The 25,976-nt window shown below is 38.1% G+C and overlaps 1 long non-coding RNA gene across 2 annotated transcripts; it reads left to right on the top strand.

The window, feature by feature from the left end:
- Nucleotides 1–865: 865 nt before the first annotated feature.
- On the top strand, nucleotides 866–9,018 carry LOC103094263 (uncharacterized). 2 transcript variants are annotated; one of them, XR_471509.3, is made up of 4 exons: nucleotides 866–1,293; nucleotides 2,980–3,167; nucleotides 6,700–6,938; nucleotides 8,142–9,018. It is a non-coding gene; the product is annotated as an uncharacterized LOC103094263 (long non-coding RNA). The 2 variants fall into 2 exon arrangements; XR_008913944.1 differs by having other exon boundaries at nucleotides 868–1,293; nucleotides 6,700–9,018.
- Nucleotides 9,019–25,976: the final 16,958 nt, after the last annotated feature.

Raw genomic sequence — 25,976 nt, 5'->3', positions numbered from 1 at the left:
CTTATGCAAGAAATGATTGACAGGGCGTGAGTCTTGGAATTCTCCCAGAATTGTCAGGATTCCAAACTGTTGAAGAGACAGCTCCCCAACTGACACTTTGGACCTGAGAGAAGGAGGAGACAGGTGTAATTTTGAATCATCTTGAGCCCATCCATCAAACAACAGGTCTTGAGGACCTTCTAGCTGTGGTGAAAGAATAACTCCAGTCTTCCTGGTGGACAGCCAGATTGGAGAATAGATCACTACCCTGCTGAGACATCTGAAGACATCAGCTTGTACTCTTCTTTCTGGCTCATCAAGGACTCTTTGTGAGAAACTGATCTCATCCCCTGATATACTTGCTTTTAGATAACTTAGGGTTTAATTTACAGTAAGTTAGATAGGGTTTATACAGTGGGTTAAAGAATTTAGATTTCACTTTTTCCCCTTTCCTTCATCCCTTCTATGTTAAAATAAATTCAATATTTATATGCTTTCCCTCTGTATTACTTTCCCTACCCCTATCCAAATTATATTTACATATAACAGCTATTAGACTATACCTAATGATGAAAAATTAATATACCCTGCCTTCAAGCAGGAAATATGTCTATATAACTATATATATATAGAGAGAGAGATATAGATCTGGACATAAAATATATAATTTTGTCTATTTACCGAAATCCCAGTATGAAAATCATCAAACAATGCAGATTTACATGTGTATGACTTAATGTAGGGTCATAGGTTCATAGCTTTAGAGCTGGAAAGGATCCTAAAGGTCAATGAGTTCACTTCTAGAATTTTACAGATAAAGTAAATGAAAACCACAGAAGTCAAGTGATTTGCCTAGGTTCATACAATTAATAAGAGGCTAAAGAAGCTATAAACCTAAGTCTTCCTGACTCCAAAGCCAAAAATTTATCCATTTTACCAGGGCACCTTTTCCAGAAATTGACTATGAAGTGTTTTTATACATACATTCTCTTTTTTTGGTGGGGGAGAGGTCTTGACCTACAATTTCATTGGTGTAAAGGAATTCTCAGGGAGTAATGTCACCCAACTGATTTAGATTAGCAATGGTTCTTCACTTTGTACCCACTGAGAATTAAAGGACCACTGAAACATTTGCCTGAGGTCACACATCCAACATGGTGTAGTAGATACCACTTTTAGGGGAATTGTGGTAATAGGAAATGCTACAGTTCTAACACCAGGAAGCCAACTAGCGGAAAGACTGGATCTTGTGCTCCTCCCCCTACATTACTTCCTGTTCCCCTTCAACTGTCTTGAATGTTCTTCTCAAAAATGGTAAGTTTGAAGGTTTTCTCTAATAACTAACTCTCAATCAAATCTTTCAACTAAGAGGTATTTTATTCTTTTAAATAGAGGAGGTAAGGTGAGGGGAAGGGGTGAAAGGAAAATAGGTCTCCATAATTTTATAAGTTATCCCCATTGATTGATGATTCTAAAATGTATTCAAATTCATGAAATAATGTTATCTTTCCCTAAGGGAAGATGTTGACAGCAAAGGCTGACAGGTTTCTTCTGAGCTAAACCCAAAAGTCTTCTCAGCACTCAGTCATATGGATAATCAATGACCAAAGAGAATTTGTCTTCCACCTTCTCTGCCAACAGCTAGAGAAGGAAATGAAGTTCAAGCAGCTGGGCTTTCCTAACTGCTCCCTTCAAGATTCCATTGGAACTCTGTCCATCTCAGTTGATTGGCGTTTTACCAAGTTCTAAGCTTCTTGCTTTTCTGCAGATCCATTTTGTCACTTCTCAAAATCTTTGTTTACTATGATGGGGCTTACGGCTAGTTCTTCCTGCCTCTGAAGTGAAGTCTTAATGCATTCTGTCACTCTGCTTCATATGTATGCAACAATAGTATTTGGTGTACGGAATACTTTCCAATAAAAAAAAAAGGTTTTCAATTTGCATGTAGTCACAAAGTTATATCTTTTGTTTGGCAACATAATTTGGCTTGTGTGATGATGAAAATGTGGTTGAGAATTCTTCTGTTTAGTCCATAAGAGTGATAAATTTATCTAAAACAGCAGAAATCTGTGTGTGTGTTGACATGTCTGAGCATCAGTAAGAATAAATAGAAAACCCAGATCCTGAACTTCTGGGCTTACTAGTTAGCCCACTGAATTCAGCAATATGTTATAATACTCCACCTGACAATCTGGATTAAAACACACTCTAAGGATCAAATGGAATCACTCTCCATCTTCATTATGAACATTGGCAGGTGCTGGAAGAAGCTCATTTCTTCTCGTGGGAGATGGTTAGAGTCAAGCATACACCAAACCCAACAGCTTTCTCAGTAGTACTAAGTTGGAGGGGAAGTTCTCAAAAGCACAGAATAAAGATCAGTGCTTGGTTTTCATCTACAGTGAGAAATTGTGGAATTCTTGAAATGAAAAAAAAAAAAGATGCCCCAGAAAAACAATTTCCACCTCTGCATTCTCCATCTAATCGCTGAGGCACTTTGGGTCTGCTTTTGAAGTTCCCCAAATCTTATTTGATGTGCTTGAAGCTTTTTCTTTTCCTGAACTTGAGGGCTCAGAAGGAGCATCAGGATGTAAGAGGGTAATAGATAAGAAGTAGGGGCTTGATTGCCTTCTTCCCTTTTTCCCTTGAGACTTTGAGTGAGAGGGTCAGAGAAAAGCAGAAAATGAGGGCAGTTCCTAGTTCAATCTAGCTAAAAGGAATTGAATTTAAGACTTGATATAAGTGATGGAGGCATATATACCTCTGAGTCATTGCCTTAGGTCCCCCAAAAGAAAAGATTTCATTCTGAATTCCTTGGATCGGTGAGCTGGAGGAGGACTTTTCTGTGGCATTTTACTGATGGCTCAGAATGTAAACTGTCCTCAAAGACAACTGGTTTAATTTTTTTAATAGCACCATCCATCCAGTGGGGAAGAAGACACCCATACAATTCCATTTGAATTTCAGTAGAATTGTTGATTAAAATATTTTGTTTTTCAGTTCAAGCCAGAGAAATTAGACATGTGAAGGCCACAAATGAACAACATGGCAGAGGCCAGGCGATAGAGGGCAGGTCTTCATGTCAGGATGAGTCTGATTCAAGTCATCTCTCTGGCAAATAATCCCTGTTTGACCTTGGCCAAGTCCAAATCAAACCTCTAAGGGCCCCCCAGCAACTACCTAAGCAGGTAAGATACAGAAAAGCACAGCTCTATATTGGGAGGAGGGAGGTTACAATAGTAATGAAATCACAGACCTAGTCCAAAAATGAACAAAGCTAGTTCTAATATTATTTTTCTCTCCCTTAAGTCACTGACTGACTCCCAGTACTGATTCACAGGCATGTATGGATTATTCTTGAACTAATTTTTCTTAGGTTCTCCTGGGGAGACTGATTGGGCATAATGACTAGAAATGACTCTGTGAAGTTCCTCTGGAGACAAACCCCATGTGGTCATTATGGAAAGTAGAGCCAGACTTAGCTGTTCTTTCTATCTCATCCAAATACTGGTTTCCATAGAGTCCTAAAGAGTTTACTGATGTCAGAGCCCAGAGGGCCAGAACCCTGAATCAACCATTTTCAGTGTAGAGGTGTGTCTACCTACAAAACTATTCATTTGATTCCTAAGATAGTTTTTCCCCCAGGACCCCACTAAGTAACTTCACAGAGTCCACAATATGAGAGTATTAGAGAGGAAAGCAAAAACTGAGCCTATAATGGTTACATCTTCTCTGTAATTCATCCCCTCCTCCCCAAGCTGAATTTATTATTGGGACCTCTTGAATTAAATTGGGACCTCTGGGGGATTGATTTCTACAGGTTCTAGATTTTTCTGAGTTCCTACTCATGCACTTACCTTTACTCTAGTCAGATTATAGAAGTATATATTATAGAAGATATAGAAGATTATAGAAGATATAGAAGTATATGTTTTAGGCAATGACCTTTGTTGAAATGGTATAGTAAAAACAGAAACTATAAAAACATCTCCCCCATAAACACTAGGGTACATTCTTCCATAAATACACACAAAATTGTAAGGAGCAATTCAGTACGTGTTTGTTCGTTTCTCACTTAATGGTGTTCTCATGCTATTCTGCCTGGGTGAACTCTCTCTCTCTTTCTCTCTCTCTCTCTTTCTCTCTCTCTCTTTCGCTCTCTCCCTCTCTCCCTCTCTCCCTCTCTCTCTCTTTCTCTCCCTCTGTCTCTCTTTCTCTCTCTCCCTCTCTCTCTCTCTCCCTCTGTCTCTCTCCCTCTCTCTCTCTCTCCCTCTCTCTCTCTCTCTCTCTCTCTCTCTCTCTCTCTCTCTCTCTCTCTCTCTCTCTCTGTCTCTCTCTCTGTCTCTCTCTCTGTCTCTCTCTCTCTCTCTCTGTCTCTCTTTATCTCTCTCTCCCTCTTTCTCTCTCTCTCTCTGTCTCTTTCTCTGTCTTTGTCTCTTTCTCTGTCTATCCTTCTCTCTCCTGCCTTCCTGTAGCCTCTCCTTTCCTTTCTTCTTCTTTTCCCTTCACTACTCTTCTCATTATCTCATTCTCATTATTATGGTTCATTCTTCAGCAAATCAGTGATTAGCTGCCCCACAGTTCCATCAGTTCCATAAGTTTATTTGAGGAACCTCTTCATCTCAATGAGAAAAGAAGTGTAAGCAATTCTTTATACATCCTTTACAAGCTGGGAATGGCTACTCCTTTCTAATATGCAACAGGTTATTCCTGTGACGGTTCAGTTGAGTTTTATTACGTGCACTTATGGGTAGGGATCCCTGACTTTTCTCACCATAGATCCGAGTGAAATATAGCTATGGTCTAATGCCAATGGCTATACAGTTCTCAAAGGTATTGTTAATATTTTAAAGAGCTTCAAAATTTAGCAATATTAAAATATAATTAGATGCTGTCATTGACTATAATCAGCCCAATTACCTAAATATGAAAGGCATATATTATTTCATCTGTGTGTGTCCCTAGAACTCATATTTTTTTTTAATTTTCCTAGAGATATTTGTCAATCACTAAATGTGCTTCTATTCCCATCCACTCAACATTGCAGTGTTGAGAACACTCATTAATAATCATTGGTGAGATGCTCCTGTTTCACATGAGGCATATTGCACTCCCGTTGAATCATCCTTTACTTATCCAGGAGATTGCAAGCAACATCCCTTCCTAAGAGAGAGAATGTCCTCTCCTATTTCTCTATATTGTCACCATCAGGGAAGGGGGCATAATAAACTTACTCCAGGGGCTCATCTATGTTCTCAGCAAAATCATAGTTAATATATAGCTACCAGCTCCATTTCTTCTCAATCAAAGTAAAAACATGCAGGCATAATTCAACCAGAAAGCCATTTCACCCAAACAAATTTCCTGCCCCTTTCCCTCATCATTCCATGTAATCTATCTGCCACAGCCCTCCTTCTCCTCCCCATGGGGAAGAAAACATTAGCTTGAAACAGATTCTCATAATGCAGAAGTTCCTCCCTAGGTATTTGGTAGACACTGCTGAATATAAAAGACTCCCAGGTGGTAAGGATACCACCATATTTAACCAACTAAGGCAGTGTCTTAAGAAATGGCTCTTTTGTGGCGAGGAAGAGTTATTTCAGCTTCCTCCAGTGACTAATGTGCTCCTATAAAATCTGGCTCATGTAAGATTGAATGATTAAAACCACTCAGCAGTGTTCACTTACTGCAAGGAATTCCTTCATGAATTTCTGCCCAAAGTGATGCATGTCTTTGGGGATAAGCCACATAGACTAAACTGTGAGCATAAAGCTTGGCAAAAATCTTTTCACACTTTTCAAAAGGAGAAGTAGAGATATCGTGCTAAGAAGACTATATAATGCAGCGTGGGGCAGGGGGATCTTGTTTGGGGGTCAGAAGATTTAGGTTTCATTGCTTTACAACTTATCTCTGCACATATTTAATTAGCCAATGAGTTTCTTGCGTTGTCTCCCTTCTTTCCACTCCCATGGCCAACAACCTAGTTGAAGTCCTCACTATATCTTCCCTTGACTTTTGTAATGCACTCCTCAAATTGATCTCCTATATCCCATTCTGTCCAGTCTGGATACTACTGCAATATTAGTCTTCCTAGTATAAATGCAGGGGTTTCTCCCCACTGCAAGAAAAAATCTGGCTTAAGTTGCCAGAAAGGGAGGTTGCTGATCAGTTCAAAGTGTCATGAGTTCTAAAAGGAATGTATATTGGAGATTTCTTTAGTAGGATTATAAAAGGAAAAGCTGATGATCTAGCAGACAATGCCCACCTGCTCCCAGAACCCTGGCTGGAACAGCTTCACAAAGTTTAATCTTGGTGTAACCTAACAAACAATATTTCAAACCTGTACTGCCAGTTCAAGTTCTATTCTGAATACAGGATTGCGCCTCTAGGATTGCATCTGAGCTCTACTCCATTTGAACAGCTTAGTAGCCTCTCAGCCTTCTAGGACTGTAGAAATCAATCCCGGTTTCATCTTGTCTTACTTAGCATGGGGCAAAAAATGCAAAGATTATCATTACTTATCTGTCTCATTTGTCCACATTTCCACTAAAATCCTAACTTCTTTCCTAATTTAGATACTCAAAAAGAACTACACTCATATGTTGGAGTAAATTTCCTAAACTGAAGGAAAATTAAGAGATAGAACATTTTTATTTCCTGACCACGTGACCTCAGCTCCAGCTAAAAATATCTGAAATCTCCATTTTTAATGGTTTGCAGCCGCTGCTCGTAAAAGCCGAGTCTCCACTTTACTTTGGTCAAGGAACAGAGGAGGGCTATGAAGCATCCCTTCAGTGCCAAAGTCAAAAAGAGAAGAAATGGAATTTTCTCAGTACATGGTACCTCCACACCAACTCTATTTGAAACTGCATTCAGTTCCAGATAAAGCCTGGAGTCCAATGGTCACCAAAGGATCTCTCCTGTATTGAAGGTTTCCCCTATGCTCTGCCCACAGCAAGGTACACAAAGTCACTGTCCATGTTGATTCTTTTTGGTCTGTCTAGCATGTCTCCATGTGTCCTCTGAAATCTTATATGGTGCATTTCCCTTAAATAAGGGACCATTTTGTGGCAATCAGCCATTAAATAATTTTGGGGCAGCTATGTTTACATTACAATCTACCACCCCAGCCTGACCCCTTCCCATCCTTTTCATGCCTTCCTCTGGTGATAACCAAAGAAAACTCTAATCTGATTTAAATATGAATTTCATAATATTCACCTTTGGTCACATCATTTCATCCAAACCTTAAACTTCTCTAGTGAGTAAAGTTCAATCTACTTAGTCATTTCAATTAATTCAATCAATTAAGTCAATCAATTAATTAGTTAATGTGCCAGCTGTTGTGCTAAGCACTAAGCAAAAAAAGAAGGCAAGAGGCATTCCCTTCCCTCAAGAGCCTTACAATCTTATGGCTTACCATCCAAGATCAGCTTCCAAGAGACCTTTCAAACTTCATATTATAGTATGTCCTCCCTGACATGCCTCACCATAGAATCAGAGAATGTACCAATATTCCAGGCAAACACATTCCACAGCTTCCCGCCTCTGTATCTATGCCGCGCACTCAGATTCTTCCCTCTACCTGGCATAGTCCTTACCCATCACCTCTACCAGTTGAAATCTCATTTTGTCCTCAGTTACTCATATATCACCTTACCACCATCCTTCCAGTCAAGTGTTCTCACTCACTCCTCTGAATTTTCTTCATACACAGTGCCTCTTATGCTGTTCTCAATTTTCTTTGGACTCTAGTTATTTATCCATGCTTCTTATAGTGTGACTCAATTGTGCTCCTACAGGGCAGAGAGTATGCTTTATTTCAAGTGTGTATCCCCTGCACCTAACAGAGAGAGATGCCTTTAGCATAGGTAGGGGTGTGTTGGAGCCAACTTGTAACTTGAGAAAGTCAACTGTTATGTTTTCAGTGTGAGAGCATTTATACCTCAGAAGTCAGCAAATATGATTAGGATTTAATTTAGTATTTTAAGAAAGTCATAGAGAAAATAATAATGCAGATTAAACTTAAAAGATTGACCCAGGTGGTTTGTTTGTTTGTTTGTTTGTTTCTTCCCAGAGAGCTGATTATTATACATTTACCATTTATTTAGGTGCTAGCCTCCTGCTCTGATAATGCTTATCAAAACAAATTTGTTAAACAGGTCAAATGAAATACAATTATTCTAAGAAGGATGGACAAAGCACATCCAGCATCTGAGAAGACATAAGGAACTTTGGGAAAGTTCTAAAGAAGCCCATGTTCTGTTACCTTTCCAATATGGAAAGTGGATTATTTGAGCTGAATGTGAGCACTAGCAAAGTGAGTGGAAAACGAATGAGAAAGGAATATATTTTAAAGTCAAGCTTCCATCAGTAGAATATAATCTTTGATACTGGGAACTAACAAGAACAAACAGAACAAGCATGTTTGGGGGAAAGGGAGTGAAAAAAAAGGAAAAAAAGAGAAGGAAAAAAGGAGGAAGAAGAGGAGGAAGAAAAGATCAAAGCAAGAAGGCAGGAAAGATGGGAAGAAAGGAAGAGAGAGAGGAGAAGAAGAAGATAAAAAAGAGGAAGGGAAAGGGCAAAAGATCAAAAGGAAAGAGAAGGGGAAGAATGAACAGTGTGAAGGAACAGAAGGAGAAGAAGAACAGGAGAAAGGAAAAGATCAAGAGAGGAAAAGGAAGAAGAGAGTAAAAGAGAAGGGAGAAAAAGAAAGAAAGAGGGAGAAGGATGAAAAGGGGGAAAGTTAGGGAAGGAAGAGAAAAGGAACAAAAGCTTGTTACTTAGAAAATCCAAGCACTAATATGACTACTGCTACTCCCAATAAGGAATTTCACATTTGGGAGTATATCCAAGTCTAGCATTTGTATTTGAAATGTTGAAGCACTCTCTGACAACAACCTTGTCAATGTTCTTATTTGCAAAAGTATAAAAGAAAGAAAATAAATGAGAAGTGTCACCACCATATTGATTCAGCAAGTCATTGAAAGATTTAAGATTAAAATTTATGATTTCTAATCTTGCCTAACTCTTGGGGCCATTGATAAGCAGAATTTGTATTTTTCTGGTACTTTGTTTGAACTTTGGATGTGGGCCAAAACCTCATCACATTTTCAGTAGCAAAATTATATTTTATAATTTATTTCAGTCCATTTATTCTCACATAATATGATCAGGGGGTGTTTGGGTTCTGGATTTTTTTTCTAAACTACTGTTGTAAAATTTATAGGGAAAGATGGGTGAATATGAAGAACAGGTGATACAGAAGGTTTGTAGCAGGGAATGGAGGAGTTGAAGGGAGAGAAGGAATATGGCTACCAGTGAGGCAAAAGGAAAGAGATGCCCCCTGCCAAGAGGCTATTTTTGAATAAAATTGGGTGTCCAAGAAATTCTCTATGGATTGATGCTGAAGATGCCCCAGAGCAGGTAAACACAGACCCTCATGAGGGACAAGCCTTTCCCCAGACTTTGGTCACCCAGCAGGGGTCCAATAAGTACCATTTGTAGTTGAATGCCTGTCCTGAGGTTCAGCTCCCTCTATGCCCCCTGAAAAGATAGTCTTCTTATCTGACTGTGATATTCAAATAAGATAAATTTTAATAACCAGTTCCAATTGAAGAGGTATCAGGGAAGAGGGAAGAGGGATTTCCCTAGAAAAGGTTTGAGTCTTTCTCAGCTTTGGAGCTGAGGCCAGGCCTCACAGGTTGGTGGAAGGTTTCTCTTATTCCTGTCTATGCTATATCTATGCTAGTTTTCTTAATTTCAAAATCTTAGCAGTAGACAGCAAGCAACAAGAAAACTCTAACCTTAAGAGTTAGTTGGGCCTGTCTCTTCAGGCTGAAGAAAATAGAGTCACTTCTATCCAGAGATGAAAAAGAAAAACCACTCCCCCTTCCATAGCCAGGAAAGAAGTCCTAGTCATAAGACCAACTGCCACTCCCAGTTGCCCCTTCCCCCACCAACTGTCAGTCTTGTCAATTTCTTCTCTCTCTAATATTCCCACTGTTGCTTGTTCCAACACAGTAGCAGAAAGTCCAGAACTTGTTTTAGTTTCTTTTCCACACTGTATAATCAGTTTCCCTTTGTTGTGCTGCTCCTGCTATTGTCACTATAAACTTTGGATAAAGTTCTGTTGATTTCACAAAATAATAATTGGTTTCCCTTGATCTAAAGTACACTCCCCCTTTATCATGAAGAATTATGTCATGTGTAATTTATTCAGAGCTTTGAAGAGTAGTCAGAGGTCTGCTGAGGACTAATAAACACTCTTTGTAATCATTCAATGCATGCTACTTGAACGTGTTGTTTTTTTCTCTTAAAAATGTCATAATCCTCAACTCTTTTAATGAAAACTCTGGTATTTTCCTCATCCTTTTTTCCACTTAAAATGATGTATCTTCTCTCTTTCCTCTTGAAAAACCTATTAGTATTGAATTGACAGTGATTCTTTTCTGAACTTATCCTAGAATTTCTACCATTATTTGAAATTGTCTTTTGCAACCCATGCCCTACTATTCATAAGTAGGTCATTCAAAGGCTTTCATTTTTTGTTATAGTCTAAATAGTAGATCTTCTAACTTCCAAATCTGTAGCTTCAAGGTACCATGGAGTGAATGCTAACTTTGAAATCAAAGGCTTCACATTCAAATCCTCTTCCACTAACTGTGGGACCTTGGGCAAGTTATTTGATGCCTCATTTTCTTCATATGTAAAATAATGGAATTGTATGGGATGGCCTCTTAAGATTTGAGGTTCATTCTAGCTCTAAATTTATGATTTCATCATTCTGTTTCAGAAAACAAACTAGTCAGATCCTTCTAGGTCTCTGTTATATTCATTTTTAACACATAAGATTTAAAGGACTGAAGCCATCTGGCCTGACCTCTCTCAACTTCCTTCCATTAACTTTACCCTTTATAAGATCCAGTTTTCTTAATTTTCTCTATTAAATTAAAAGAATTAGACTAAATGATCTGTAAATTCCAAATAATGTGACCAACAATGTAGTGTTAGGGACATGCAGTCCAATCTATATTCAATAAATGATCACTACAAGACATTCACATGGCCATAGCTTTTGCTCAAAGATATAGCACAGAGAGGAGAGTAAATTGGGACTATCATTAGTCTGTCAATAAATATTTACCAAGTGCCAGACACTGTACTGAGCAGTAGAAATATAATAGAACACAAAAGATTATCCTTCCTGTAACAGACTAGATATTTTCTCCAGACTACATCAACTGTCTAAAATTCTCCAAAGAGAAAAGTTTTGTGCCTTAGGGAAAAATAGGCAGACACTAAAAAAACAAGGTGCAAAACTTGGTCAATAAGCTCTTGGAACCTTTTAATAATTTTTCTACTGTTTCTTCTAGCTCTGTTGGCATATTTTGTCCCTATCATTCTGGGGCAATAAGCAAAAGAACTCAACTCTATATATCCCTTTGAAGAGGAGGGGGAAATATAGGAAAGTTTCATCTGTAAGAGAAGAAATCAGATCCCCCATGACCAAGGAGCAACCCAAGCTGGAGAAGGGCAAGGAAGACCCAAGATTCCAGGAAAATAACAGATGAGCTGTGAGGATTCAAAAACAGTTACTTCACTTCTTCTTGGGAGCTCTCCTAGAGGGGATAGTCTGAGAGGAAGCCTCTGAAATAAAGAGTTTCTTTGGACATTGATCACCTTCCAGTGAACCCCAAACTCCTCTGGTTCCTGCTGAAGATGATATAAGTAGATTAGGACTTTGAGAAAAACCATGTACTAAAGAAGATCCTCTCTATCCCCAAAAAACCTGTCCTTGAACTTCACTTTACAACTAGATTAGAGCAGGAGGAAGGACAACCCCTACAACTTACCAGCCTGAACCCTCAGGATTTGGGGGGGGTGTCAGTTGTTAGTTCATAGGGATTCCCATTTCCCACTTTCCTCATCCAATAACCCCATTCTCCCTGCCTTGTAGAATAAAGAGTTACCCTTTTAGATCAGGTCTGCTTCCTAATATCATTGAAGAGGATTGAGGTTTCAGGGGGAATCTTACCTTTCTCTCCAAGAAGAAGAATCAGCTCCAAACCAAGCTGTAAAGTGACTCTGATCTAAAGGGAGAAAGAGAGCAACTGGGAGATGGGGAAATCCAGGAGGAGAATTATTCTGCTCTTCTATAACAGCCAAGATCAAGAGGGGAGGCATTGGGTTTATTCTGTAGGACTTTCTCCTTCAGTCCTTAACCTCCATAGTCAATCTAATCTCTGGGGAGATGCATTCTGTCCCTCTAGAAGACAGTTTGTGTTACATTCTCCAAGGGGAGGAGAAGGGAGGATCAGTCTCTTCCCTCTCTCCATTTCTCTAGCTCCTTCACACCTCTCTCTCTCTAGTTCCCCAGTGGGAGTGGTAGAAACCCCATTTTGCTCCTATATTACGTGTGGCACCCCAGTTAGCTGAATAAGAACAAGAATCCATTTACACCTGGCAATTGGGATAGACTGGGAGTGGGGCAGCCATCTTGAGCACAGAACCCTGAGCAAGCATGCACAGATATTCAACCTGACATCTATATTCCTGTGAAAAGAGGCTTGAACAAATAACTAGAAGAGGGGTAGACATAAACAGTAGAAACATGTACCAAAAGATAATGTGGATCATCCTGGTATTGGCATTCCTGGATCACTGGTTTTACTCCATTTGGGGGACCATAACAATGTTTAGTGATTTCATAGGGGCAGGTATGAACATTACACAATATTGGGATCGGATTACTATAGAAATATCAAGCTTATGGCCAACTTTTCCTGCTATATATGGAACTGTCATGATGGTCTGGCAATTCTGCACTACAATTAGAAAGGGACTAAAGATAATCTTGGGCAAGGACATTAACAACCTGGACAACAGACTAGATGAAGTATTTTCACAAATGGCAGCCATTACACACTTCATGGCTAAGATGGAGAAACTGGGAATGGGGAAAGAGCTTGTGACAGGGACTACCAATGACTATGACAATGACAAGAACAAGAACAAAGACACTGAGCAACAACAAAAACAGTTCTGACTGGGGATTTGTACTGGAAAAAATAATGGGGGACAAACAGACAAACACAGAAACAATGCAACCTAAGGGAACTCCAGAGGCACAGAAAAGCATGTCTCTTAGGGATTATGCAAAATTGACATGGGATTTGGGAGTTTTGCATATGAACGTCCATAAGCCTTTCAGTGCACAGGACTTAAAAACCCTGAAAAAGAGAATTCCCCAATTCTGCTCCCATCCTTACAAGTGTCTGTGTGAACTGAAAAGAGCATTCAAACTTCACAAGCCTACTTTCAAGGACATGGAGATTTTACTTAATGAACTTTTTTATTTTTTATTTTGTAATACTAGGAAAAGTAGTAAAATTAATTTGGAAAAATAAAAGGTCCAGAATATCAAGAGAATCAATGAAAAAATGTTAAGGAAAGTGGCCTAGCAATTCCAGATTTCAAACTTTATTACAAAATGGTAATCATCAAAATAATATAGAAATAGTGTTAATCAGAACAGATTAGGCATTCAATCTAATTATAATCTTATATTTGATAAACCCAAAGATCCAAGGTTTAAGAGATTCTTAAGAACCATGCAGCTGACAAAAATTGCTAGGAAAACTGGAAAGCACTATGGCAGAAATGAGGTATAGACCAACAAGATGAGGTTAAAATGGATAAGTAATTTATACATAAAATTATATCATAATTAACTTAGAGGAGCATGGAAAAATATACCCATGAAATGTGTGGTTAAGTAAAGAATATATTACTAAATAAGGGATATAGAAGATTATGGGAAGTAAAATAGATCATTTTGATTACATAAAATTAAAGGACTTTTGCAAAAACAAAACTAATGCAGCCAAAATTGGAAGGAAAGGGGGTAAATGGGAAAATTTGTCATGGCAAGTTTCTCTGATAATGAGAATTGAGCCAAATGTATACAAATGAGAGCCATTCCCCAGTTGATAAATGGTCAAAGGATATGAGCAGGCAGTTTTCAGATAAAGAAATCAAAGCTATCAATAGTCACATGAAAAATGCTCTAAATCACTACTGATTAGAGAAATGAAAAATTAAAAAAAATTCTGAGATAAAATAATTCTAGCTCACACCTGTCAGATTGCCTATCATGAAAGAAAAGAAAAAAAATTACCAATATGGAGAAATAGGGACACTAGTGCAGTGTTAGAATTGTGAAACTAGTCCAGCCATTTTAGAGAACAATTTGAAACTATGCCCAATTAGGGCTATAAAACTGAGCATACTCTTTGACTAAGCAATACCACTAGTAGGTCTGTGTCCTAAAGATGTCAAAAAAAGGAGAACTTATTTGTGCACAAATATTTATTGCAGCTCTTTTTGGGGTGGCAAAGAGTTGGAAACTGAGGGGCTACCCATCATTTGGGAAATGGCTGAACAAGTTGTGGAATATGATTTTGATGGAATATTATTGTGCCATAAGATATGAACAGAATGGTTTCAGGAAAACCTGGGAAGACTTATAGGAACAGATGTGAAATGAAGGAGAACATCATACATAGTAACAACCATATTACAAGGATCATCAACTGTGACAGACACTACTCTGATCAAGATGGTGATCTAAGACAATCCCCAAGGACCCATCATGAAAAATGCCATCTACTTCCAGAGAGAGAATTAATGAACCCTGAATGAAGAGTAAAGGATACTTTTTTTACTTCATTTTTACTCTTATTTTTGTGTTATGTTTTATAATATGGTTAACATGAAAATATGTTTTGCCTAACTTCAAATCTATTAACAACACAAAAAAGGTTGCCTTCTCAAGGAATGAGGATATATAGGAGAGAGGGAGAGAATTTGGAACTCAAAAATTTTAAATATGTTAAACAATTTTTATATGACAATAATCAATAGTGAAAACTTGTCTACTCTCAGCAATGCAATTCAGAATGGTTTCAGGACAATTCTGAAAGGCTTATAATGGAGAATGCTATCCACCTCCAGAGATAGAACTATTGGATGGATACAGATCAAAACATGCTATTTTTCACATCAGTGTATTTACATTTTTATTTGGGGGTTTGAGTTTGTATGAGTGTGCTCTTACAACAATGACCAATAATGAAGTGTATTTCACATTATATAATACATGTATGGCCCAGATCACATTCCTTACCATTTAAGTGGAGGAAGGGAAGAGAGGGAAAGAAGACAGTTTGGATATTGTGATTTTGAAAAATGTAGGCTGAAAATTATTATTACATGTTAAAAGTTCTTTGAATTAAAAATAATGTATGTGTAATTTAGATTATTTAATAAAATATGTTTAAATAAAATTCAAACTTATTGACCTATAGTTTGCTTATTCCATTTTCTTCCTTCCTCTTTTTTTGTTGTTGTAAATCAAAAGTGTTTGCCTTTCACCAGTCTTAGAGCTTTTGTTCTCTTTTCTCCAAGTTTTTAGAAAGCACAAACAATAGATCAGCAATCTCATCCAACATGTTTTCCCCCCAGGATTGTACAATATAGTGCATATGGTCCTTCTGATATGAACTAAGTAAGGTCAATGAGGGGGGAAAGATCAATGAAATGCCTTCTTACTATTTCCATAACTAATTCCTATTTAGCCAATTTTTATATGTCCATTCCAGTCCAAAGACCATTATCTTTGGCAGGAAAAGCAGAAACAAAATAAAAATTGGGTAGATTTGTTTTTCTCTATCATCCATTTTTATTATCCTACCCATCCTGACCAATAGGCTTATCCCATCATCTTTCTTCCTCTTGAGTTCATTAGCACCTTTAAAAATATTTTTTCTAATTTACTTTTAGCAGCCATATAGGATTCTGTTTCTTAGCACTCCATACTTTATACTAACAGAAACAGGTCATGTTTTTGCATCCTATCTTCTCTTGTTACCATCTTGTGTGCATATTTTAAAGTTGATTGATCTAAGTTGATTAATTAATTCCTTATGCTCCCTCAACAGTTTCTTTGGATAACACCCCCTTTTTCCTTTGCATTATAATTGTTTCTCATTTCTTCGGACTTTCTTCCTTGCAATTTCCCATAATTTCCAGTATGACTCCTTCTGTAGAATTTTAGCCCATAGGAAACTGCTTATCTTTCATCTGATCCCTTTGAAATCTGTTTTCAAAAAGTAATTTTCCATGTCAGACTATTCCTGTACTTACTCTTCCTGTTACAAATTTCACTTCTTTTTAATGTTCCCAACTTGCCAATCCCAGAAACCAATTCTACCTTACTATTGAGTACAGATCAAAAAAAGAAGTTCTGGTTGGTTCTTCCAAATTATGATTAAAGTATATCAAGAAATTAGTAGCTAAAAAGCCTCTTTCTTCCCAAATAGCTTTTGGCAACTAGTTCTGCCAATGACTCTTCAATTTCTGCCTCTAATGACTTTAACATAACTGCTATTCTGCTCTGCTTTATGGATTTCCATGCAGAAGGATATCTTTTTCCTATACATTGCCACTCTGTGCCCCACCACATACATGCACATATACACATATATATGCACACTTTTGCATATTATGCTCTTATTTTTAAAAAGAAATTACTTCTAGAGTTATGTATTAGCCAAAGATTTCATCCCACAAAGTCAAATCTATAAAGTCAAAATGTTTCCTTGCACCAGACTCTCTATCTCATCTTGCTACTCAGACTCCTGCGTTCATGTATATACGTCTTGGCAAATATGAACTCAGCTCCTTTTTCAGAGATTCTTGCCTTTCATTTTACTGAATTCTTCTCCTTCTACTTCATCATTGCACATCATAACTACGTTCTGTTGTATCTAGTTTTGTTATGTAAGGGATTTTTCTTCCTTCCCCTTGCTCATTATTTTTTCTTTTTAATTGGATTTTTAGAACTCCCAGCAAATATGTTCTTACCAATATTCTTCAGGCAAATGCCATCCCTGACCATGAGACTGTTCCTCCTTTACTATAAGCTCTGGGGTTTTTTTTTAGAATTTTTAGAATAAAATTTTAGAAATTTTAGAAATCTAAAAACCATGCCCAAATACTGTTTTCTTAACTATTTAGTTCCCAAATTGGTCTTTCTCCTCTCAAGCTTTAGCCTTTGATCAGTAACAGTCCTGAAAAATACCACCTGTGCCCCTAAGGACTTTCTGCCTAAATCTTGACCTAGTACAAGGAGAAAGTCTTTGCTTTTAATTAAAGTATGACAATTTATTCCAAAGTTTTCTGGGTATACATTAGAGGATTCTTTTTTGTTAAAAAGAAAAACTGCCATTAATTAGTCAGCAGAAAGGACCACCTTTGGGAAAATTTAGTAAAGTAGTTGCCTATCCTATACACATGTTGAGATACTTTAATATGTTTCTACATGCATATATGTGCATAAATTAACATCTTAGATGAACTCATATGACAAGAACTGGTGATATTGCATCTTTTGAGGTTTTCTCTTTTCATCGATAAATTATGACATCTCCATGATATAGTTAATGGTTTTATGAGATGATATGGCTGAAATAAATAATCATTTAATGACTCTGCCAGCAGCAAATCATCTTTCAAAACTTAAGAAGGCTGGGGGGAGGGGGGCATCTAGGTGCCTCAGTGAATAGAGTTCCAGGCCTAGAGATGGGAGGTCCTGGGTTCAAATGTGACCACAGACATTTCCTAGCTGTGTATCCCTGGGAAGTCACTTAATTCCCATCGTCTAGCCCTTATCTCTCTTCTGCCTTGGAGCCAATCCTAATATTGATTCTAAGACAAAAAGTGAAAGTGTTTTTTAAGCTTAAGGAAGCTGACATAGTTGATACAAAGCTGACATAGACTTTAAGGGCCCAGCGTAATCTCCAGAATAAATCCCTAGCAAAGTACTATGCCGTCAGTTTTCTTCTCAGTTATTGGATTAATCCCAAATGTATTGTCCCTTTTTAGATGTTTATGTTCTCTTGGCAAAGGGGTCTTCAGTGACCTGCTTTGTTTATTTTTTTCTATAATTGTAAGCTGAAAATCTAGGTAACGGTGGTATTGGGGTGTCTGTCTGTTGCCTCTTGATGCATTTGTGGATTCATGGTAAAATTGATTTCTGACCTTTTTCTAGGAAGAATTGTGAGGTCAGGCTGAAGTGCATACGTTCAATTATAAAATAAGCAGAAAGGGGAGAGGAGGACATGTTTGTTGTTGGTTTGGGGTTGTTGGAAGGTTTTTCTTTAAATTAGAAATGTCTCCTTATCCACATTGCTGTACTCCAGCGATAACCTGCCCTCCACCACGTCTCTAGTTAGGTGATAATTATCTCAATATAAATGGGATCCAAGAGGGCCACCTTGACAACTAAATGAGAAAGAAAAGAAAGAAAATGTTTTGTCAAAGCCCAATTCTGCTTATGCAGACAGTGGGAAAGTGAAACCATTGGAACATATGAGTTCATTGGTCTGGCATTCTGCTTTCCTGGGGTAGCTGTGAGCAACAGGAATTAGCCTTTTCCCATTACCTTATCAGGAGACTCCAGCATGTCAAGGATTGCCCTTCTGAGAGCCACCTACTTAGCACCACATTCACTGATAGCGTCAATGGGTCTCCTTTCACTTCGCTCTGCTAAATTCACCTGCAGGTATCCTCTGCCTAAAGAGCTCTGTCGTTAGTAAAAAGTGTCCCCAAGGAGATATAATAAGAGCAGTGCATTATTCACCAGAACAAAGAAAACAATAGTGCAAAAGAGCTGCATGGTGGCCAATTGAGTGGATTCATAGTGCAAAGACAGATGGCAGCACACCGACACTCACCAGAGAGCATGAATGGGATCTGTAGAAGGAAACTCCAGGACCACCACTGTCAGTGAGAAGTCGCATTTGCTTGCATGGCAAAAAATGACAAAATAATACACAAGAATAAGGATAACACTATTCCAGGCCAACAGATCATTTTGTGAAATTCTGAATGGTTGGCATCAACTTACCTCCCTGAAGAAGAGCCAGTACCAACAGATTGTCACAATTGCTGGCCAGGACTTTCAGCCAAAGACAGAATCAAGGAAGCTCATTTCTTATATTCTCTCTGGTTCAGTTGCCTTCTAAAATGCTTCAACAAAACTAAGAGGTTTTTCTTGGAGGAGAAATAACTTAATTTTCACTAAACCTCCTCTTCAATGTCAAAGGAAAGAATCTGCTGACTCCACGTCCAATGTTCTCTCCACCATAATATTGTTAGCCTGTCAATATTAATTAGAATTTAAAATAAGATTATCAATTTAAATTATCAATTAGAAAGGTTGCCCTAGATCAAACAACTATAACCCTGTCACAGCCTTTCTACTAATTCCTCCAATTCCCACCACCATCTAATCACACTGATTATCTTCTGAACCCTGCCACCCAATCAGAGGTTTAGCCTAACCACTATTTCTGTAAGCAAAATTCCTACATAAATACCCTAAAAAAATTTTTGACCCTGTTATGATTTTTTAGAATCTTTTAATGGACTTCCGGGTAATCATGGCTGCAATCTAGACGCGGCACGCTTCCTCTCCCCAGCACCGAACGAAATAGACTACATCAAAGGAGCATAAAATCACCTTTGGAGGAACAGAAGGACTCCCCAGTACCCCACAGAGGCAAAGGTACGTGGGGCTTGAACATTTCCACACTAAAACAAGAAGGAAAAGCTTGCACAGAAAAGTGAACTGAGCCGCCCTTCCCCCACCCCACCTCCCCCACTAAACCAGAGTGAGCTACCTGAGCGCTCACCGGGACAGCGAGTGAGTGGGGAGCGTCTCTGTCTGGGGGGGCACTCCAGGGTCCTTGGGATCTGGGGACTGCCAGGAAAAAAAAAAACGTCTCAGGGCGCTTTTACTGGAGAATCCAGCGGACCTGGACTCGGTGCGGGCTGCGCTGAACAACGCGGGCTGATTATCTGGGCGGAGCTGAATACCTGGGCTCGGAGGCTGGGAAGAACTAGTCTGAAGCAACCTAAATCCACAGAAAAACCGCTCTTATAACCCAGACCCCAGACCAAAAAGGAAAGGGAAATAAAACCACCAAAGGGATGGCTCATATGGCCCAAAATCAAGCCTCCAGGAAGAAAGGGAAAAAAGTGACTATTGAAAACTTTTATGGTGGAAGTACCCAAGGAAAAGAGGAGAATGAGGAGGAAATCCAAAAAAATTCAGAACACGCCTCCCAAAATGGAAACTATCAACAAGCTCTGGAAGATCTCAAACTGGAACTTATCCAAAAGATGGAAACCTTCTGGAAAGAAAAATGGGAGAAAGAGATCAGCTGTCTGACAGATAAGACTGCTCAATTGGAAAAAGAACTCGAAGCATCCAATAGAAGGGCAGACAAGGCTGAAAAGCAAATCCAGTCCCTAATGACCAGAATTAAGGACCTCGAAGAAAGTGAGATGATAAAACAGCAAGAATCAATAAAGCAAACCCAAATAATTAATGAATTGGAAGAAAACAGAAAATATCTCACTGAGAAGGTCACGGACCTGGAGAACAGAGGAAGACGAGAAAATCTCCGTATCATCGGTCTCCCAGAAAAACCAGAGGTAAACAACAAATTGGATTTTATTCTAGAGGAGATTATAAAAGAAAATTGCCCCCACGTTCTGGAGCAAGGGGGCAAAATAGAAATAGAAAGGATTCATAGAACACCTTCTATACTAAATCCCCAAAAGACAACGCCTAGGAATGTAATTGCCAAATTCAAGAGCTTCCAAGTAAAGGAGAAAATCCTACAAGAAGCCAAGAAGAAGAGCTTCAGATATAAGGGGGCTCCCATAAGGATCACACATGACTTAGCGGCTAACACACTAAGAGACCGCAAAGCATGGAACACGATATTTAGAAAGGCAAGAGAGCTGGGTCTCCAACCAAGAATCAACTACCCAGCAAAACTGACTATATACTTCCAGGGGAAAGTATGGGCATTCAACAAAATAGAAGATTTCCAAGCATTTGCTAAGAAAAGACCAGAGCTCTGTGGAAAGTTCGATATCCAAGCACAGAAAGCAAGAGAAACATGAAAAGGTAAATATGAAAGAAAGGGAAAAGGAGATAAATCTTATCTTTCTCTTTAAGTCAAACTCCCTTCTATAAGGACTACATTTACATCTAATTATATATATTAATATGTGGGGAAAATGTTTTGTGGAACTCTTATAAATTGTATCATCATAAGAGTAGTTAGAAGAAACATGCATAGGGAAAGATTGGGGAATTAAGAAGATTTGGGGAAAGTTGGGGCAAAAAAAGGAAAAGGGAGGGGGGAACCGTGATAATACTAAGATTAACTTCAAGAAATAGGGGGGGAATCAATAGAATAAACTTTCCCATATAAAGATACACATGGGAAGGGGAGGGGAAGAACTCTCATATGAGAAGGAGAGGAAGAGAGCGTGAAGTGGAATTACTTAAACCTTACTCTCAGTGAAATCAAATCTGAGAGGGAAGAACATCTAGATCCAGTGGGATCCTAAATTCTATCTTATCCATTAGGGCAAGAAAGAAAGGAAAATCAAGGAGGGGGGGGGGAGGGAGTACAAAAAGGGAGGGAAGGAGAGGGGGGAGGGGAAGGGAGCATAAAAAGGGAGGGGCTAGAAAGGGAAGCATCTCAAGGGAGGGGACTAGGGGGACTGACCTAAAGTAAATCACTGGTTCAAAAGGAGAAAGCTAAAGAAGAAAGGTCAGAACTAGGGGAAGACATCAAAATGCCAGCGAATCCACAAATAACAATCATAACTTTGAACGTGAATGGGATGAACTCACCCATAAAACGCAGACAAATAGCAGATTGGATTAGAACACAAAACCCTACCATATGTTGTCTTCAAGAAACACATATGAGACGGGTTGACACTCACAAGGTTAGAATTAAAGGTTGGAGTAAGACCTTTTGGGCCTCAACCGATAGAAAGAAGGCAGGAGTTGCAATCATGATATCTGACAAAGCCAAAGTACAAATAGACCTGATCAAAAGGGACAGGGAAGGTTATTATATTCTGCTAAAAGGAAATATAGACAATGAGGAAATATCACTAATCAACATGTATGCACCAAATGGTATAGCATCCAAATTTTTAATAGAGAAACTAGGAGAATTGAAGGAGGAATTAGACAGTAAAACCATATTAGTGGGAGACTTGAACCAACCACTATCAAATTTAGATAAATCAAATCAAAAAATAAATAAGAATGAGGTAAAAGAGGTGAATGAAATCTTAGAAAAATTAGAATTAATAGACATATGGAGAAAAATAAATAGGGACAAAAAAGAATACACCTTCTTTTCAGCACCACATGGCACATTCACAAAAATAGATCATACACTAGGTCATAGAAACATGGCACTTAAATGCAGAAAAGCAGAAATATTAACTGCAGCCTTTTCAGATCACAAGGCAATTATAATATTGATCGGCAAGGGTACATGGAGACCCAAATCAAAAATTAATTGGAAATTAAATAACATGATACTCCAAAATCGGATAGTTAGAGAAGAAATCATAGAAACAATTAACAATTTCGTTGAAGAAAATGACAACGGCGAAACATCCTTTCAAACCTTATGGGATGCAGCCAAGGCAGTACTTAGAGGAAAATTCATATCCCTGAGTGCATATATTAACAAATTAGGGAGGACAGAGACCAAGGAATTGGAAATGCAAATAAAAAAACTTGAGAATGAACAAATTAAAAACCCCCAGAAGAAAACCATACTAGAGATCCTAAAAATTAAGGGAGAAATTAATAAAATAGAAAGTGACAGAACTATTGAGCTAATAAACAAGACTAGAAGCTGGTACTTTGAAAAAACAGACAAAATAGACAAAGTACTGGTTAATTTAATTAAAAAAAGGAAAGAAGAAAGGCAAATTAATAGCATCAAGGATGAAAAGGGGGATCTCACCTCAAATGAAGAGGAAATTAAGGCAATCATTAAAAACTACTTTGCCCAACTATATGGCAATAAATATACCAACCTAGGTGATATGGATGAATATTTACAAAAATATAAATTGCCTAGACTAACAGAAGAAGAAATAGTTTTCTTAAATAATCCCATATCAGAAATTGAAATCCATCAAGCCATCAAAGAACTGCCTAAGAAAAAATCCCCAGGGCCTGATGGATTCACCAGTGAATTCTATCAAACATTCAGAGAACAGTTAACCCCAATATTACACAAACTATTTGACATAATAAGCAAAGAGGGAGTCCTACCAAACTCCTTTTATGACACAAGCATGGTACTAATTCCAAAGCCAGGCAGGCCAAAAACAGAGAAAGAAAACTATAGGCCAATCTCCCTAATGAATATAGATGCAAAAATCTTAAATAGGATACTAGCAAAAAGACTCCAGCAAGTGATTAGAAGGGTCATCCACCATGATCAAGTAGGATTCATACCAGGGATGCAGGGCTGGTTCAACATTAGGAAAACTATCCACATAATTGACCACATCAACAAGCAAACCAACAAGAATCACATGATTATCTCAATAGATGCAGAAAAAGCCTTTGATAAAATACAACACCCATTCCTACTAAAAACACTAGAAAGCATAGGAATAGAAGGTTCATTCCTAAAAATAATAAACAGTATATATCTAAAACCATCAGCTAATATCATCTGCAATGGGGATAAACTAAACCCATTCCCATTAAGATCAGGAGTGAAACAAGGATGCCCATTATCACCTCTATTATTTGACATTGTATTAGAAACACTAGCAGTAGCAATTAGAGAAGAAAAAGAAATTGAAGGCATCAAAATAGGCAAGGAGGAGACCAAATTATCACTCTTTGCAGATGACATGATGGTCTACTTAAAGAATCCTAGAGACTCAACCAAAAAGCTAATTGAAATAATCAACAACTTTAGCAAAGTTGCAGGATACAAAATAAACCCACATAAGTCATCAGCATTTCTATATAATTCCAACACAGCTCAGCAGCAAGAACTAGAAAGAGAAATCCCATTCAAAATTACCCAAGACAAAATAAAATACTTAGGAATCTATCTCCCGAGACAAACACAGGATTTATATGAACACAACTACAAAACACTTTCCACACAACTAAAACTAGACTTGAACAATTGGAAGAACATTAACTGCTAATGGATAGGACGAGCTAATATAATAAAAATGACCATCCTACCCAAACTCATCTATCTATTTAGTGCCATACCCATGGAACTTCCAAAAATTTTTTTTACTGATTTAGAAAAAAACATAACAAAGTTCATTTGGAAGAACAAAAGATCAAGGATATCCAGGGAATTAATGAAAAAAAACACAAAGGAAGGGGGTCTTGCAGTCCCAGATCTCAGACTATATTATAAAGCAGCAGTCATCAAAACAATTTGGTACTGGCTAAGAGACAGAAAGGAGGATCAGTGGAATAGACTGGGGGCAAGCGACCTCAGCAAGACAGTATATGACAAACCCAAAGATCCCAGCTTTTGGGACAAAAATCCACTATTTCATAAAAACTGTTGGGAAAATTGGAGGACAGTGTGGGAAAGATTAGGCTTAGATCAACACCTCACACCCTACACCAAGATAAATTCAAAATGGATGAATGACTTGAACATAAAGAAGGAAACTATAAGAAAATTAGGCGAACACAGAATAGTATACATGTCAGACCTTTGGGAAGGGAAATACTTCAAAACCAAGCAAGAATTAGAAAGAGTTACAAAATGCAAAATAAATAATCTGGATTACATCAAATTAAAAAGTTTTTGTACAAACAAAACCAATGTAACCAAAATCAGAAGGGTAGCAACAAATTGGGAAACAATCTTCATAAAAACCTCTGACAAGGGTTTAATTACTAAAATTTATAAAGAACTAAATCAATTGTACAAAAAATCAAGCCATTCTCCAATTGACAAATGGGCAAGGGACATGAACAGGCAATTCTCAGCCAAAGAAATCAAAACTATTAATAAGCACATGAAAAAGTGCTCTACATCTCTTATAATCAGAGAGATGCAAATCAAAACAACTCTGAGGTATCATCTCACACCTAGCGGATTGGCTAACATCACAGCTATGCAAAGTAATGAATGCTGGAGGGGATGTGGCAAAGTGGGGACATTAATTCATTGCTGGTGGAGTTGTGAATTGATCCAGCCATTCTGGAGGGCAATTTGGAACTATGTCCAAAGGGCGATAAAAGACTGTCTGCCCTTTGATCCAGCCATAGCACTGCTGGGCTTGTACCCCAAAGAGATAATGGACAAAAAAACTTGTACAAAAATATTCATAGCTGCGCTCTTTGTGGTGGCCAAAAATTGGAAAATGAGGGGATGCCCTTCAATTGGGGAATGGCTGAACAAATTGTGGTATATGTTGGTGATGGAATACTATTGTGCTAAAAGGAATAATAAAGTGGAGAAGTTCCATGGAGACTGGAACAACCTCCAGGAAGTAATGCAGAGCGAGAGGAGCAGAACCAGGAAAACACTGTACACAGAGACTGATACATTGTGGTACAATCGAAGGTGATGGACTTCTCCATTAGTATCAATGCAATCCCTGAACAATCTGCAGGGATCTAAAAAAAAAATACTACCCACAAGCAGAGGATAAACTGTGGGAGTAAAAACACCGCTGAAAAGCAACTGCTTGACTACAGGGTTGGAGGAGATAAGACTGAGGAGAGACTCTAAATGAACACTATAATGCAAACTCCAACAACAGGGAAATGGGTTCGAGTCAAGAACACATGTGACAACCAGTGGAATCATGCGTCGGCTATGGGAGAGGGAAAGGCGGGGGGGGGGGGGGGGGAGGGGAGGGGAGGAAAAGAAAACAATCTTTGTTTCCAGTGAATAATGTATGAAAACGACCAAATAAAATAATATTTAAAAAAAAAAAGAAAATAAGCTTTAGTTCACTGATAATGAACTACAGCTTATGGGAATAAATCCAATTTGTAACTATGTTTGAAATTGCGTTTATCTGAATGGAAA

The sequence above is a fragment of the Monodelphis domestica genome, chromosome 8 (assembly GCF_027887165.1).
Source record: "Monodelphis domestica isolate mMonDom1 chromosome 8, mMonDom1.pri, whole genome shotgun sequence".
NCBI classification, from domain to species: domain Eukaryota; kingdom Metazoa; phylum Chordata; class Mammalia; order Didelphimorphia; family Didelphidae; genus Monodelphis; species Monodelphis domestica.
Note: the sequence above shows the minus strand (reverse complement) of the source record. Positions and strands in the feature narration are given on the sequence as shown.